The sequence below is a fragment of the Scyliorhinus canicula genome, chromosome 26 (genome assembly GCF_902713615.1).
Source record: "Scyliorhinus canicula chromosome 26, sScyCan1.1, whole genome shotgun sequence".
Lineage (NCBI taxonomy): Eukaryota > Metazoa > Chordata > Chondrichthyes > Carcharhiniformes > Scyliorhinidae > Scyliorhinus > Scyliorhinus canicula.
This window is the reverse complement of record NC_052171.1, coordinates 23,900,504-23,915,756: the sequence shown is the minus strand read 5'-3', so window position 1 is coordinate 23,915,756 and position 15,253 is coordinate 23,900,504. Positions and strand designations below refer to the sequence as shown.

General features: G+C 45.4%; 1 protein-coding gene across 2 annotated transcripts in view; it reads left to right on the top strand.

Moving 5' to 3' along the window:
• Positions 1-15,253, top strand: part of LOC119957510 (calcium-activated potassium channel subunit alpha-1-like) — a 122,727-nt gene that overhangs the window by 61,467 nt on the left and 46,007 nt on the right. The gene's annotated exons all lie outside the window — the stretch shown is intronic.

Genomic DNA, 15,253 nt, shown 5'->3' with positions numbered 1-15,253 from the left:
ATCTATCCAGAGAAAGATAACACAAGCTACCAAATCTTCTACCCTAATGTGCTCAGTAAGTACACAGTCTCTGTAAACCAATGAATGAAATGTGGTCAGACACACCCCATTCTGAAACTAAGTTACAGACGCCATTCAAAACAACCTGTGGATTTCTCATCAAACTGGTCTGATTGGAACTCGGACTTTCACAGGAGGCGTTCCAATTTTCCCCACAAAGGTGGCACCTTGGACTCTTTTCTCAACAATGCTTTCTCTCTGATGCCTTTACCAAGGATTCACATGCAGGATTCCAACCTCTCCTTCCGGTATTCCTCCGTCCCTGAACACCCTGTGCATTCCAGCTGTACGCAGCAACAGCAACAGAGCACTACTGCTTCACAGCCTGCCTCAAGGTGTCACCAAACTTAGTATCACCCCCCCTGCCTCAAGGTGTCACCAAACTTAGTATCACCCCCCCTGCCTCAAGGTGTCACCAAACTTAGTATCACCCCCGATGTCAAATCTGCACAACATCTCTGTCCTCCTAGCTTTATTTGCCTCTTTTTTCAGTGCCCAAGTTAACTCCCGCCTTTGTGTAATCTCTTTCTCTATCCTGCACCTGGGAATCTTCAGCTTGCCTGGATCACACCGTGTGCAGTGGACTACGTCAGAAAGGTAGAGGTTTTCCCCCAACCCCTATTTTCTGAGCTTCATACGGGTATGGCCTCCTTCTTGGGAGAAGGTTTTCAAGTCACGCAGTGCGCAGGATACAAGCACTGGCATAAGAGTCGGCCTGGATTGTGCGTTGAAGTCTGTGAAGTGGGACTTGAACCTACAATCTTCTGACGCAGAGGTTACAGTGCTTCCCACTGCCCATAGCCGATACAGAAAGCTGTCTACTAAAATGTAGTGTCCATTGTCACATAGAAAGTGGGGTCTATAGGACTCTTTATTCATCCTCAAGAGCTGCGAGGCACATAATTTGCCTAAATACTAATGTGGAGAGCAGAAATACTTCATATTGAATCTGCTTATTGTTTAGTCGTCAGCTCCCAGTGCAGACAGCAGTCCTGCCACAATCCATTGTAAACAGTATTTTTCATGACAAGCTTACAATGGGTTTGATGTCAAATATCCCTAACTAATAGAATTTACAACGGGCGCCTGCCAGCAATGACAGATTATTTGGAACACATTCGTGGAGGCTGAAAAACAATCCACCAGAAAGGGAAACAAAACACAGCTTGGAATTGAGACTTAACATCCCCCATACCTCCCTCTCCAGTCTTATTCCCCCTCCCCTCCCACCTCCTCCTCCCTCTACTCAAGTCCCAGACCCCTCTCCTATTTTGCCCCCCCCCCGCCTCCTCACAATCTCCCACTCAAGTAAAATTCCCCACCCCCAGCCTCTTGCTTGTCTTCGCCCCATTCCAGTTCTCCCTTCACCTAGCTTATCCATCCCTCCCCTTCCACGTTTCTCTCGTACCCTAACTCTCCTACCGCAGCCCGTTTCTCCATCCCCAAACAGTGATTTCAAGTTGATCCAAAATCAGGAATGCGGGAGATTAACAGGAAAGTAAGACATGGATGCTGGACCTACTCTTTAGAGTGCAAGTCTTTTTTTGACTTTTGCTATTTTATTTTAATTGATCATCCTTTTCCACTACCCCTCTTCCAATCCCACTGTATTTACCTTTCTTCCCATCGCATCTTTCCATCTGACCGTCGGCCTTTCTTTTCTCCTTCTTTCTGGCATCTCCAGCACTCATTTCCACTCGCTCCAAAAAGATCGCCCTATCATTTCAACCTCAGCTTGATTACTTTTTTTGATGTTTCCATGATCTTCACCGGAGATACTGGTTCCTGCTCTTGTTCTTTTTCATCACTTCCCTCTCAATAGCCACAACTCATTAGTATCCAGTTGTTGTTCCTCTTCTTAATGTTGTCCAATTTCCTGCATTTATAAGAAGGGCAGGCAGTGCGTAGTGGTGTTGTCACTGGACTAGTAACCCAGAGACCCAGGGTGATGATCTGGGGACCCAGGTTCCAATCCCACCATGGCAGCTGGTGGAATTTAAACTCAATAAAATATCTGGAATTATAAGTCCAATGATGACCATGAAACCGTTGTTGATTGTCGTAAAAACCCATCCGGTTCACCAATGTCCTTTAGGGAAGGAAATCTGCTGTCCTTACCTGGTCTGGCCTACATGTGACTCCAGACCCACAGCAATGTGGTTAACTCTGAAATACCCTCTGAAATGGCCAAGCAAGTCACTCAGTTGTATTCAACCACAACAAAAACACAATAAAAAAGGAAAGAAACTGGCCGGACCGCCCGGCATCGACCCAGGCACCAGAAACGACAACGACAAACCCAGCCCTGCCGACCCTGCAAAGTCCTCCTTACTGAATCTGGGGGCTTGAGCCAACGTTGGGAGAGCTGTCTCACAGACTAGCCAATAACAGCCTGACATAGTCATACTCACAGAATCATACTTTACAGACAATGTCCCAGACACCCCTATCACCATTCCTGGGTATGTCCTGTCTCACCGGCAGGACAGACCCAGCAGAGGTGGCAGCTCAGTGGGATACAGTCGGGAGAGAGTTGCCCTGAGAGTCCCCAACATCGACTCTGGACCCCATGAAGTCTCATAGCTTCAGGTCAAACATGGGCAAGGAAACCTCCTGCTGATTACCGTTCGCCATCAGCTGGTGAATCAGTACTCCTCCATGTTGAACGCCACTTGGAGGAAGCACTGAGGGTGGCAAGGGCACAGAATATGCCCTGGATGGGGTCCATCACCAATAGTGACTCGGTAGCACCACCACAGACCGAGCTGGCCGGGTCCTAAAGGACAATAGCTGCTAAACTGGGACTGCAGCAGGTGGTGAGGGGACCAAAAGGAGGGAAAAACATACTTGACCTCATCCTCACCAATCTGCCTGCTGCAGATGCATCTGTCCATGACAGTATCGGTAGGAGTGACAACTGCGCTGGGATGGGCAATAAATACTGGCCTACCAACGACACCCACATCCCGTAAATTAATTTTTAAAAAAATCACACATCTGCCTTGTAGATTCTTTCTTTCAGTGTCAAAGATACTCCTGCGCTCCGAAAGCTCGTGTTTGAAACAAACCTGTTGGTCTTTAGCCTGGTGTTGTTAGACGTCTTACTGTGCTCACCCCAGTCCAACGCCGGCATCTCCTCATCAAAGATACTTCTGTATCACATCATACTCTACTGCTTCGAGTTCCCAGAATGAAACCATTGCTTAATTTTCACTTCCATATTTCCATCTTCTGCTACCACTGCCCCGGTTCTTGAAACTGCTCTTTTTCCAGGCTTTCATCTATAATCTTTCCACTGGTCCTTTTCCCTAAGGTCAAACTGGCAATCCATAAATTGGGTCTTTGGTCTTCGGAGCTTCACACCTATGTCGAGTGGCTCTCTCCAGTTCTTTTTTCCTTTAATCTTTTATGGGAAGAAGGCGCCACGAGCCGGGCCAGTATTTGTTGCCCTTCCCGAAGTGCCTTGAACTGACAGGCTTGCTGGGCTATTAAAGAGGGCAGTTGTGTCACCCACATTGCCGTAGATCTGGCGTCACATGTAGGCCAGACTGGGCAGATTTCCTTCCCTAAACGGTTCTTAAGACAACCGATGATAGTTTCATGGTCGCCATTACTGAGATCAGCTTTATAGATACATAGGTACATAGACGATAGGAGCAGGAGGAGGCCTTTTGGCCCTTCGAGCCTGCTCCACCATTCATCACCATCACGGCTGATCATCCAACTCAATAGCCTAATCCTGCTTTCTCCCCATCTTATCCCGCATCTTATCTTCCAGATGTATTAACTGAATTTAAATTCCATCAGCTGCCATGGTACGATCTGAACCCATGTCCCCAGACGATTATATGAATAGGACGGGAATGGAAGGATACGGACTCCGTAAGTGCAGACGATTTTAGTTTTGGCAGGTACCATGGTCGGCGCAGGCTTGGAAGGCCGAAGGGCCTGTTCCTGTGCTGTATTGTTCTTTGTTTGTCTGGGCCTTTGCATTGCTTGTCCAGCAACACCACTGTCTCTCCCAAATTCTTCAGTGACAATCCCTGATGCAAACCAACTTTGAAACTCTCACTCTCCACACCACCTCTGCATCTTACTCATATCTGCCACTCTCTCTATCTCTGCTGTAATAGGAGACTCCATGAATTCCAGCACAACTCCAGACCTCCTCACTAGACACTCAATCAGAAATCTTCTCTCAAGTGATGAATACAATCTTTGTGTTGCATTGGGACTCCGAAGATTTCTCGATCAAAGAACAAACGAGGGAACAAGCGGTCCTAGATCTTGTCCTGTGTAATGAGACAGGATTGATTCATGATCTCATAGTTAGGGATCCTCTCAGAAGGAGCGATCACAATATGGTGGAATTTAAAATACAGATGGAGGGTGAGGAAGTAAAATCAAATACTAGTGTTTTGTGTTTAAACAAAGGAGATTACAAGGGGATGAGAGAAGAACTAGCTAAGGTAGACTGGGAACAGTTGAGGAACAGTGGAGAACCTTCCAAGCGATTTTTCACAGTGCTCAGCAAAGGTTTATACCAACAAAAAGGAAGGACGGAAGAAAGAGGGGAAATCGACCGTGGATATCTAAGGAAATAAGGGAGAGTATCAAATTGAAGGAAAAAGCATATAAAGTGGCAAAGATTGCTGGGAGATTAGAGGACTGGGAAATCTTTAGGGGGCAACAGAAAGCTACTAAAAAAGCTATAAAGAAGAGTAAGATAGAGTATGAGAGTAAACTTGCTCAGAATATAAAAACAGACAGTAAAAGTTTTTACAAATATATAAGACAAAAAAGAGTGGCTAAGGTAAATATTGGTCCTTTAGAGGATGAGAAGGGAGTTTTAATAATGGGAGATGAGGAAATGGCTGAGGAACTGAACAGGTTTTTTGTGTCGGTCTTCACAGTGGAAGACACAAATAACATGCCAGCGACTGATAGAAATGAGGCTATGACAGGTGAGGACCTTGAGAGGATTGTTATCACTAAGGAGGGAGTGATGGGCAAGCTAATGGGGCTAAAGGTAGACAAGTCTCCTGGCCCTGATGGAATGCATCCCAGAGTGCTAAAAGAGATGGCTAGGGAAATTGCAGATGCACTAGTGATAATTTACCGAAATTCACTAGACTCTGGGGTGGTCCCGGTGGATTGGAAATTAGCAAACGTGACGCCACTGTTTAAAAAAGGAGGTAGGCAGAAAGCAGGAAATTATAGGCCAGTGAGCTTAACTTCGGTAGTAGGGAAGATGCTGGAATCTATCATCAAGGAAGAAATTGCGAGGCATCTGGATAGAAATTGTCCCATTGGGCAGACGCAGCATGGGTTCGTAAAAGGCAGGTCATGCCTAACTAATTTAGTGGAATTTTTTGAGGACATTACCAGTGCAGTAGATAACGGGGACCCGATGGATGTGGTATATCTGGATTTCCAGAAAGCCTTTGACAAGGTGCCACACAAAAGGTTGCTGCACAAGATAAAGATGCATGGCATTAAGGGTAAAGTAGTAGCATGGATAGAGGATTGGTTAATTAATAGAAAGCAAAGAGTTGGGATAAATGGGTGTTTCTCTGGTTGGCAATCAGTAGCTAGTGGTGTCCCTCAGGGATCCGTGTTGGGCCCACAATTGTTCACAATTTACATAGATGATTTGGAGTTGGGGACCAAGGGCAATGTGTCCAAGTTTGCATATGACACCAAGATGCGTGGTAAAGCGAAAAGTGCAGAGGATACTGGAAGTCTGCAGAGGGATTTGGATAGGTTAAGTGAATGGGCTCGGGTCTGGCAGATGGAATACAATGTTGACAAATGTGAGGTTATCCATTTTGGTAGGAATAACAGCAAACGGGATTATTATTTAAACGATAAAATATTAAAGCATGCCGCTGTTCAGAGAGACTTGGGTGTGCTAGTGCATGAGTCACAGAAGGTTGGTTTACAAGTGCAACAGGTGATTAAGAAGGCAAATGGAATTTTGTCCTTCATTGCTAGAGGGATGGAGTTTAAGACTAGGGAGGTTATGTTGCAATTGTATAAGGTGTTAGTGCGGCCACACCTGGAGTATTGTGTTCAGTTTTGGTCTCCTTACTTGAGAAAGGACGTACTGGCGCTGGAGGGTGTGCAGAGGAGATTCACTAGGTTAATCCTAGTGCTGATGGGGTTGGATTATGATGAGAGGTTGAGTAGACTGGGCTGTACTCGTTGGAATTTAGAAGGATGAGGGGGGATCTTATAGAAACATTTAAAATTATGAAGCGAATAGATAGGATAGATGCGGGCAGGTTGTTTCCACTGGCGGGTGACAGCAGAACTAGGGGACATAGCCTCAAAATAAGGGGAAGTAGATTTAGGACTGAGTTTAGGAGGAACTTCTTCACCCAAAGGGTTGTGAATCTATGGAATTCCTTGTCCAGTGAAGCAGTTGAGGCTCCTTCATTACATGTTTTTAAGGTAAAGATAGATAGTTTTTTGAAGAATAAAGGGATTAAGGGTTATGGTGTTCGGGCCGGAAAGTGGAGCTGAGTCCACAAAAGATCAGCCATGATCTAATTGAATGGCGGAGCAGGCTCGAGGGGCCAGGTGGCCTACTCCTGCTCCTAGTTCTTATGTTCAAACAAAGAACAAAGAATACAGCACAGGAACAGGCCCTTCGACCCTCCAAGCCCGTGCTGACCATGCTGCCTGTCTAAACTAAAATCTTCTACACTTCTGGGGTCCGTATCCCTCTATTCCCATCCTATTCATGTATTTGTCAAGATGCCCCTTAAATGTCACTATCGTCCCTGCTTCCACCACCTCCTCCGGCAGCGAGTTCCAGGCACCCACTACCCTCTGTATAAAAAACTTGCCACGTCCATCTCCTGTAAACCTTGCCCCTCGCACCTTAAACCTATGCCCCTGAGTAATTGACCCCTCTACCCTGGGAAAAAGTCTCTGACTATCCACCCTGTCTATGCCCCATATAATTTTGTAGACCTCTATCAGGTCGCCACTTAACCTCCGTAGTTCCAGTGAGAACAAACCGAGTTTATTCAACCGCTCCTCATAGCTAATGCCCTCCATACCAGGCAACATCCTGGTAAATCTCTTCTGCACCCTCTCTAAAGCCTCCACATCCTTCTGGTAGTGTGGCGACCAGACTTGAACACTATACTCCCAAGTGTGGCCTAATGAAGCTTCTATACAGCTGCAACATTTCTTGCCAATTTTTATACTCAATGCCCCGATCAATGAAGGCAAGCATGCCGTATGCCTTCTTGACTAACTTCTCCACCTGTGTTGCCCCTTTCAGTGACCTGTGGACCTGTACACCTAGATCTCTCTGACTTTCAATACTCTGGAGGGTTCTACCATTCACTGTATATTCCCTACCTGTATTAGACCTTCCAAAATGCATTATTACTGGTCTCAAAATAAGAAAGACATCAGTGGTGCTTCTTCTGGAATAACCTTCATGGATTTCCACAATTTTCCCCAGTGTCTGATCCACTTTATATCTCGGATTTGTGACAGGAGTTTAATTCCTTGCGATCTTCAACGTCTCCTTTTCATTTCAATAGTGGTACCAGAATGCTTTACTTTTATGCCTTTCAGACTTTCTCTCTTATCATAACACAATGGGTAGCTTGTTTTGGTCCTGGATCCCTAGGCAGATCTATACTTCCGCTGACATCTCATCCAGTACCTTTGCTTTGTCATTTCTCATTCCTTTTAGTACTGTTCTGATTTCTTCCAGATCACTGGTTACCATTCTTTGACTTGCAGATAACTTGTCTGCCTTTGTTCTTGGGTTTTCTTCATTCACTCGTTAAAGTGCCTCACCTCTCCCTCATTCCATCCTCTTTCACTGCAGGTTATTCCACCTGCATCGTTGATTGTATGTATATTTCGGCCAGGTTTTCACTACCTTTTGTGTGTTTCTTGACATCACCCCTGAGTAGACTAGATCTAATTTTGAGGTCTAGCTCCCTTGGTCTGGACTTTCCACCTCTACCTTGAGGCAGTAGTTTTTTAACCACTTGAATTTACTTTTCATTTTGCCAACTTACATCCCCCACCTTCTGAACCAAAAGGAATAGCAGCTGAGTAAACTTATTGTCTCAGTGTTATTCTGGTGATCTATGCTGCACCTCTACAAGGCCAGTATATCCTTGGTGATATATTGCCTGCCTATCTCCCGGGAATTGGCCACTGACCATTCCCAATTAGGCCTCATCCCTTTGAGCTAGTTGGAGGATGTTGCAAATGTAACTGATTTATTGCTCGAAATAAAGTGCAAAGCTCTGAAAAATGAGAATCACTTGACTTACTAAATACAAATAACTCATCAGTGAAAGATGAACAGACGTTCTTTTGTAAAGAGGCAAATGAGTTATGAAGGCTATTTGTTGTAGGAGTAAGTTCCAGACTCATTCTTTCCTCATAAGTTTTTCCACCAGTACTTTGCACCTTTAACTTTTTCTCATGGAGGAAATGAGAAATGAGTCTCCTCTTGTAGAATCAGAGATGGGAGCTGCGTGAAACCATTCACCAATCTGCACCAGCATTTCGAACTTCACCTTTCAGAATGGCCTCCCACAGCATTATGCCTCTGATAGCCGAAGACGTGTCGCCATCAGGTGAAGGAAGGGACTTGGATCGGATTGGATTTGTTTGCTGTCACGTGTACCGAGATCCATTGTTCTGCGTACAGTCCAGACAGATCGTTCCATACATGAAAAAAAGCATAGGGCTTTACATAAATACACATAACTGGGCCTAGGTGCTCTGGGGTAATCCAATCTCCAAGAAGAAGTGAGACAACCTGTCCTTTTTGTATAAGCTCAGATTTGCATCTAAGTGGCAGCAGAGAAAGAGGCCGCTCGGCCAAGCTGATCCATGCTGGTGTCTACATTCCATATCAGCCGCCTCCCAACCTCTAACCCAGATCAACATATCTGTAATATCCTGCATGGGACCTACGGAGTGGGAATGCTTGTCTTTCCGTGCTCCTTGGGGAGGATGAGCTCTCCCACTTGGGGTGGAATATCTCAATTATGCAGTGTATATAAGGTCAGCCAGTAAGACACCAGCCAAGCAGGAAGCGGGAAGTGTATATATATATATCATTTATAAATAAATCTTTGTTCTTATTTTACTCGCCTTGTCTCACCATGGACTCCCCGTGTACTTATTAAAATATCCTTCTATTTCTTTCTCCCTCATACGTTTATCTTGCTTCCCTTAAATGCACCTATACATTTCACCTTGACTATACTCCCTGTGGTAGTGAGTACTCACTCGGTAAACAAGTTTCTCCTGATTTCTCTATTGGATTATCAGTGATGATCTGATACTGATGGTCTCTAGTTTTGGTCTCCCACACAAGTGGAAACATCTTTCCCACCTCTACTCTATCGTTTTTAAAGACCTCACTCAGCTCACCCTCAGTGAGAGAAAACTGCTCTAGCCTGTCCAATATTTATTTGTTGTTAAACAGCAAAACTCACAGCAGGGTTGGTTGGGGCAGAGGCCTGAAGATATTGTAATTGTGGGATGCACAAGTGAGGCACCAGGTCCCACTACTGGCAGGAGGGTGCTATTGCATTGTGACACGTTTACACAGAAAATTATCATTCACAAGCAGCAACATAACTGGAAGTGCATCCAGATATAACATTTTAAATAAATAACGCACATTTGAAAAGCATGTTTCACAACACTGATACTTCCCAAAGCCATTTCTACAGCCAAATGAGTATTTTTTCAGAAAAGTCGCTGCTCGTTTGTCAGAAAATGTGAGAGCCAATTTGTGCATAGCAAGGTAGCACAGACAGCATACAAGATGGATGTTTCCTGCTGGTTGTGAGAACAGTGTTGACCAGGGTCTCTTCCTTGCCGTTCTTCCTGGAGTGCAGTGTCCAGTTGAGAGGGAAGGCTTGGCATTGGTTTAAGCCTCGTCCAAAAGACAGTAGCTCTGACAGTGCAGCACTTCCTTAACATTAGCAGCTGATATAAAGAGATGACGGCAGATTCTGAATGGGCAGGTTCTGCACCCTGACCGTTTGCTGGCTGGGACATTGCTGGGGTCCACATTCAGATGACTGCTGTGGCTCAGTGGGGTAGCTCCGGCCTCTGAATAAGAGGATTGTGGGTTCAAGCCCCACTTAGTGGTACTGCACTGCTGAAGATTCTGTCTTGCAAATAAGATGTTCAGCCTGTCCTGTGTGTGTCTTCAACAGATCCTAAGACATTTAAAGGACTATTTGGAAGAAAAGCGCACCAGCTCCCCATAGCGCCCTGATCAATATTTATCCCTCAACCTACACCACGAACAGACTGTTGTAGTCATTCTCCCCTCACTTCTCAGGGGGCCTGATTGGAAGCTGCATTTCCTCCACTACAACACTTAACAGTATCTCATTAGTTGTGAAATACTGGAGTGTCCTGTGGCTGTGTGAGGCGCTGTACAAATGTACAAATGTAAATCTTAGCTTGTGTGGAACAGGGTGGGAAAGGACAGGAAAAGAAAGATGCATCTCACTTTCTGTCTCAATAAATCAGATGAGGTGCTCACAGTACAGCCCTTCCAAAAAATAGACAGGAGACAGAGCAAATCGCATTTAGCAACCGATTGCTGCCTTAAACATGTAACATTATTGCTTGTGGTATTTCATTTACTTGGATTGACACTTTGATAAATATCTCTATGGCTAATACCATAACTTGCTCCAGGGGTCATTATTATTAAGATCTGTCACCAAGAAGTGTCTGAGCGATGACTCAGTGAAAAGATTAGGACTACAAAATAAATCATCCATCGGCACTCATTGCCTTCCACGGCTTGCAGAAACCCCTTGAAGCGCTTTCAAAACACTTTTCTGTGGCGTTAATAGATTCTGTGTCTTCAGATAATCGAGCATAAAGAAGGAAGAGGGGGATGGGGGGGAAAGGGTGTCAAGTTTTCAACTAACTAATATCCTGGGGCAATTTGACTGGCAAGGATCTGCGTCAGAATCGGACTTCACAGCACCAAGTGACACTCGCTGACACTAACCCATGAGGCACAGTCAGGGGGAGAGTGAACCTAACTTCAGCCGCTTGGTGAATGGTGGGACATGTATTGAAATCAGAAACCAAGTATACCTCGGATTGATTTGTTCAGGCATACTGCACAGGCTGAGGGTAACCTATATTCTCCAGGGTGCGTGGTGTTTTAAAGTCTGACAAGTGGTAACGTGGGACAGGAGTGAGCGAGAAAGAACCGTTCTTCCGCAGACAAATGTATCAAATTCCTCTGTCACAAACCACTCCTCGGCCAATGAAACACTTTGCAGTGTGGTGTCTGTTGTAACGTAGGAAATCTGGCAACCAACGTATGCACAGCAAGATCCCACAACGGCATCTGCTTTTGCTTGAGGTGTAGGTATTGAGCAAGACACTGGGGAGAATGCCCCGTTCTTCTTTGAACCTGTGTACATGGGATCTGAGAGGGAAAATGGGGTTCAATGTGTAATTCTAAAGATGGCACCTCCAACAGCACAGCACTCCCTTATTTTTGCACGAGGAGTATTTGCATTGATCGTGGGACCCTGGTGTTCAGCACAGAATGAGGCCATTCAGCCCATTGACTCTGTGCTTGCTATTCAATAGAGGGAATAGTTTCATTATGCATCATGATTTTTAACCGTCTTCATTAAATCTCTTCGCCCCATCTGCAATCTCTTTGCACTATTATTAGACTGAGGTTAACCGTTATAATACCTTGATGGATATTGTGTTAATGCCAAATCAGGAAACCATTCCTAATGGCTATAGAGGATGATACTTGCTGGTCCATGCTTGCCTAATTTGTCCGCTCTTGACCTTTGTCAAGCCATTAGGCAAGTGCAGGCATTTCCACCTTTGGTGGGTGGAGAATCCCGAATCCCAGCCTCAGCTTCCTGAAAAAGATAGGCTTCCCACAGATTGTAATCCTGGGAAATCAGCCCACTCAGGCAAATAGTTTTCCATGGATTCTAAAATAAAAGCAAATTACTGCAGGTGCTGGAATCGGAAACAAAAACAGAAATGCTGGACAATCTCAGCAGGTCTGACAGCGTCTGTGGGGAGAGACGGGGAGCTAACGTTTCCAGTCTAAATGACTCTTTGTCAAAGTAAGAAGTCTTACAACACCAGGTTAAAGTCCAACAGGTTTGTTTCAAACACGAGCTTTCGGAGCACGGCTCCTTCTTCAGGTGAAGAAGGAGCCGTGCTCCGAAAGCTCGTGTTTGAAACAAACCTGTTGGACTTTAACCTGGTGTTGTAAGACTTCTTACTGTGCTCACCCCAGTCCAACGCCGGCATCTCCACATCATGGCTATCTTTGTCAAAGCAAATTGAGATGTTCAGATTCTTTATCAAAGAATCCATGGATTCTTATCGACTTAGACACATGGAGCATGTACTGCAGACTAAAGCAGGCTATTGCTGATTAGGTTCCTGAACCAGGATCACACTCCTCCTGGTGTATGTGAAACCAAGAAACCAAGACAACCTCCAGAACAGAAAATTGAATCATGGAGCTCAGAAGGAGGCAACTCATCCATTATGTCTGTGCTAGATCTTTGAAAGAGTTTGTCTCTTGGCCCTCCTGGCCTTTATCACTGGATACATTTTCATCAGTCCTAGAATCCAGCCAAGGCAGCAAGAGTTTGGTGAACAGGGTCAGGAGTGTTTCTCATAAGCTTGGTAAAAAAGACAGGTGGACAGAAGCTCGAGTGATGAAGTGTTCTTGCACAAAGTGTATTTCAGATGTTTCCTTCAGTCCTTCTCTTGGCTTAGCATCTAGCTGCCTCCACTCTGACAGCCGCTCTGTAAATGTTACAGGAGCCTTTCGGAACAGGATGTCTGCTGATTGATTTGTGATACTGCAAATTACTCAAGAACTTTGGTGAGACAACTCAGCTGGCCAGTTTAATGTTTTATTATAGGCAGCCATTAATCACTCGCTGAACATTAGCAGCTCATACACTCGAGTCCATAATTTTTCTCTCCCCCTTGCTGCTTTGCATTGATTTTCCATCATCCTGACTGGATCAGACAACAGATGTAGTTCATTAAAACTTTAATCGTTGACGACTCGCGCTGCTCTGATATCAGCTTTCTGTCTCGGCAGAACAGCATTCCATTTCACAATTCAAAATCACCCACGGTCTCACCCCTTTCTGCCTCTATAACCTCTTCCAGCCCTACAACCTTCTTAGATCCCTCTTTCTTTACGTTCTCTGCTCTGAGAACAACCCCAGTTTCTTCCAACGCCCCCTCATCCCTTGGACTGTTCCAGTAAGTATCTACCACCTTCTCCAAAGCCTTCGCACATCCAAATTGTGGTGTCTAAAATTCGACACAGTGCTGAGGCCTAACCAGTGACTTCTAAAGGTTGAACATATCTTCCTTAGTTATGTACTTTGTCTCTGCTCGATACAATTTTAGCAGCTTGATCAACCTAACCCTAAAAAATGTTTGATACTGCTGTAGTTTGTACCGGGTAGGAAGCTGGAAGGTCAGAGAGACTGAAAGCCTGGACATACCTCCAGGCCCTCAAACAGTCAAACAGCTTGATGACGAGCAATGGCCCAGCGCTCACAGACTGGATTTATTTCTTCTGCTGGCACTCGCTGAAGGGAAAAGTTTGAACAGCCTGACTCGAGCTGTTTCACAGGCCACAGCCTTAATTTAATTAAGCAAAGGGAAAGCAATGGGCTCAAAGCCAGTTCTACAGATCAGAGCTTGTCAGAATCCCCAACCCAGCCTCCTCACTGCGAAAGAAAATTAATAATGTGAAAAATAGAAATGCTCCTCAATCCTTCAGAGGGCAGAAGGTTGACTATAAATCTGGTTGAGGCATTAAGGGGGCAAGGCAGAGTTCAGCATCAAATAAAAGCCCTGCTTGCTCGGACTCGAGAGATTTCTGTCAAACTAGCTGGACAAGGTTTGGAGTGAAGCAGAATCTCCTTCAAATTAGTTCTTCCTCGCATGTCAGGCTCATGCAAACATTTCTTTGCCTCATTTAAGTTGTGGTGTATCTCAGTCATGGCTGTTTGTTATCGGGCAGGAGTGACACTTTGGCTCCGTTTAGTCAACTGGGAAAATATAAGCTTGCCATAACAGAGAGTTTGAGCCAAAAATAACTATTTCGCGATGTGGGAAAACAAACACCAGCAGTGGTTGGCTCTTGAAGGTCAAACTGACCTATTTGTGAACTTCATTCAGTCCTGGGACTGCAGGTCATTGATCACCTGATCGGGGTCAGATATCTAAGGGGCAGCAGGGTAGCATGGTGGTTAGCATAAATGCTTCACAGCTCCAGGGTCCCAGGTTCGATTCCCGGCTGGGTCACTGTCTGTGTGGAGTCTGCACGTCCTCCCCCTGTGTGCGTGGGTTTCCTCCGGGTGCTCCGGTTTCCTCCCACAGTCCAAAGATGTGCGGGTTAGGTGGATTGGCCAGGCTAAATTGCCCGTAGTGTCCTAATAAAAGTAAGGTTAAGGGGGGGGGGGTTGTTGGGTTACGGGTACAGGGTGGATCCGTGGGTTTGAGTAGGGTGATCATGGCTCGGCACAACATTGAGGGCCGAAGGGCCTGTTCTGTGCTGTACTGTTCTATGTTCTATCTGCTATAGGACTGGGAAGGGGAAACTGACATCAGTTTCACCAAAGGTACTGTTCACTGACACTTACATAACTAGAGGAGATTACCTCTGAAATAATCTGTATTTCTCTCATTTTGCCCCCTTGAAGAGCCCTGATTTCCTTCATCCCTCCAGTTGTGACCATCCCTGGAATTTCCTGCCAAATGTTCTTTGCTTCTGTACGTCTCTCATCTCATGGGAGGAGCAAAAAGGAATGGAGTGGTAGTAGGGATGGTCGAGTGAGCAGGATGTATTGACTGCCTGGTTCCTGGATTTGGAACATCTGCTCAAGGCTGGAGAGGAACTTGCAGTGGAAGGGACAGGATCCAGTCACTGTGGTCTAGGTAGATAATGACAGAGGCAGGACAAGGAAAGGAGTTCTGCACAGTCGGTATGAGGACCTGGGCACAAAATTAAGAGGCAGAATCTGAGTAAAGTGGCACAGAGCAAATAAGATGGATGGATGGCTGAAAGACTGAAAAGGTAGAGGTTGGTTCCAATTTCATGGGGCACCAGTAACAGTATTGGGGGAAGTGGGGGCTG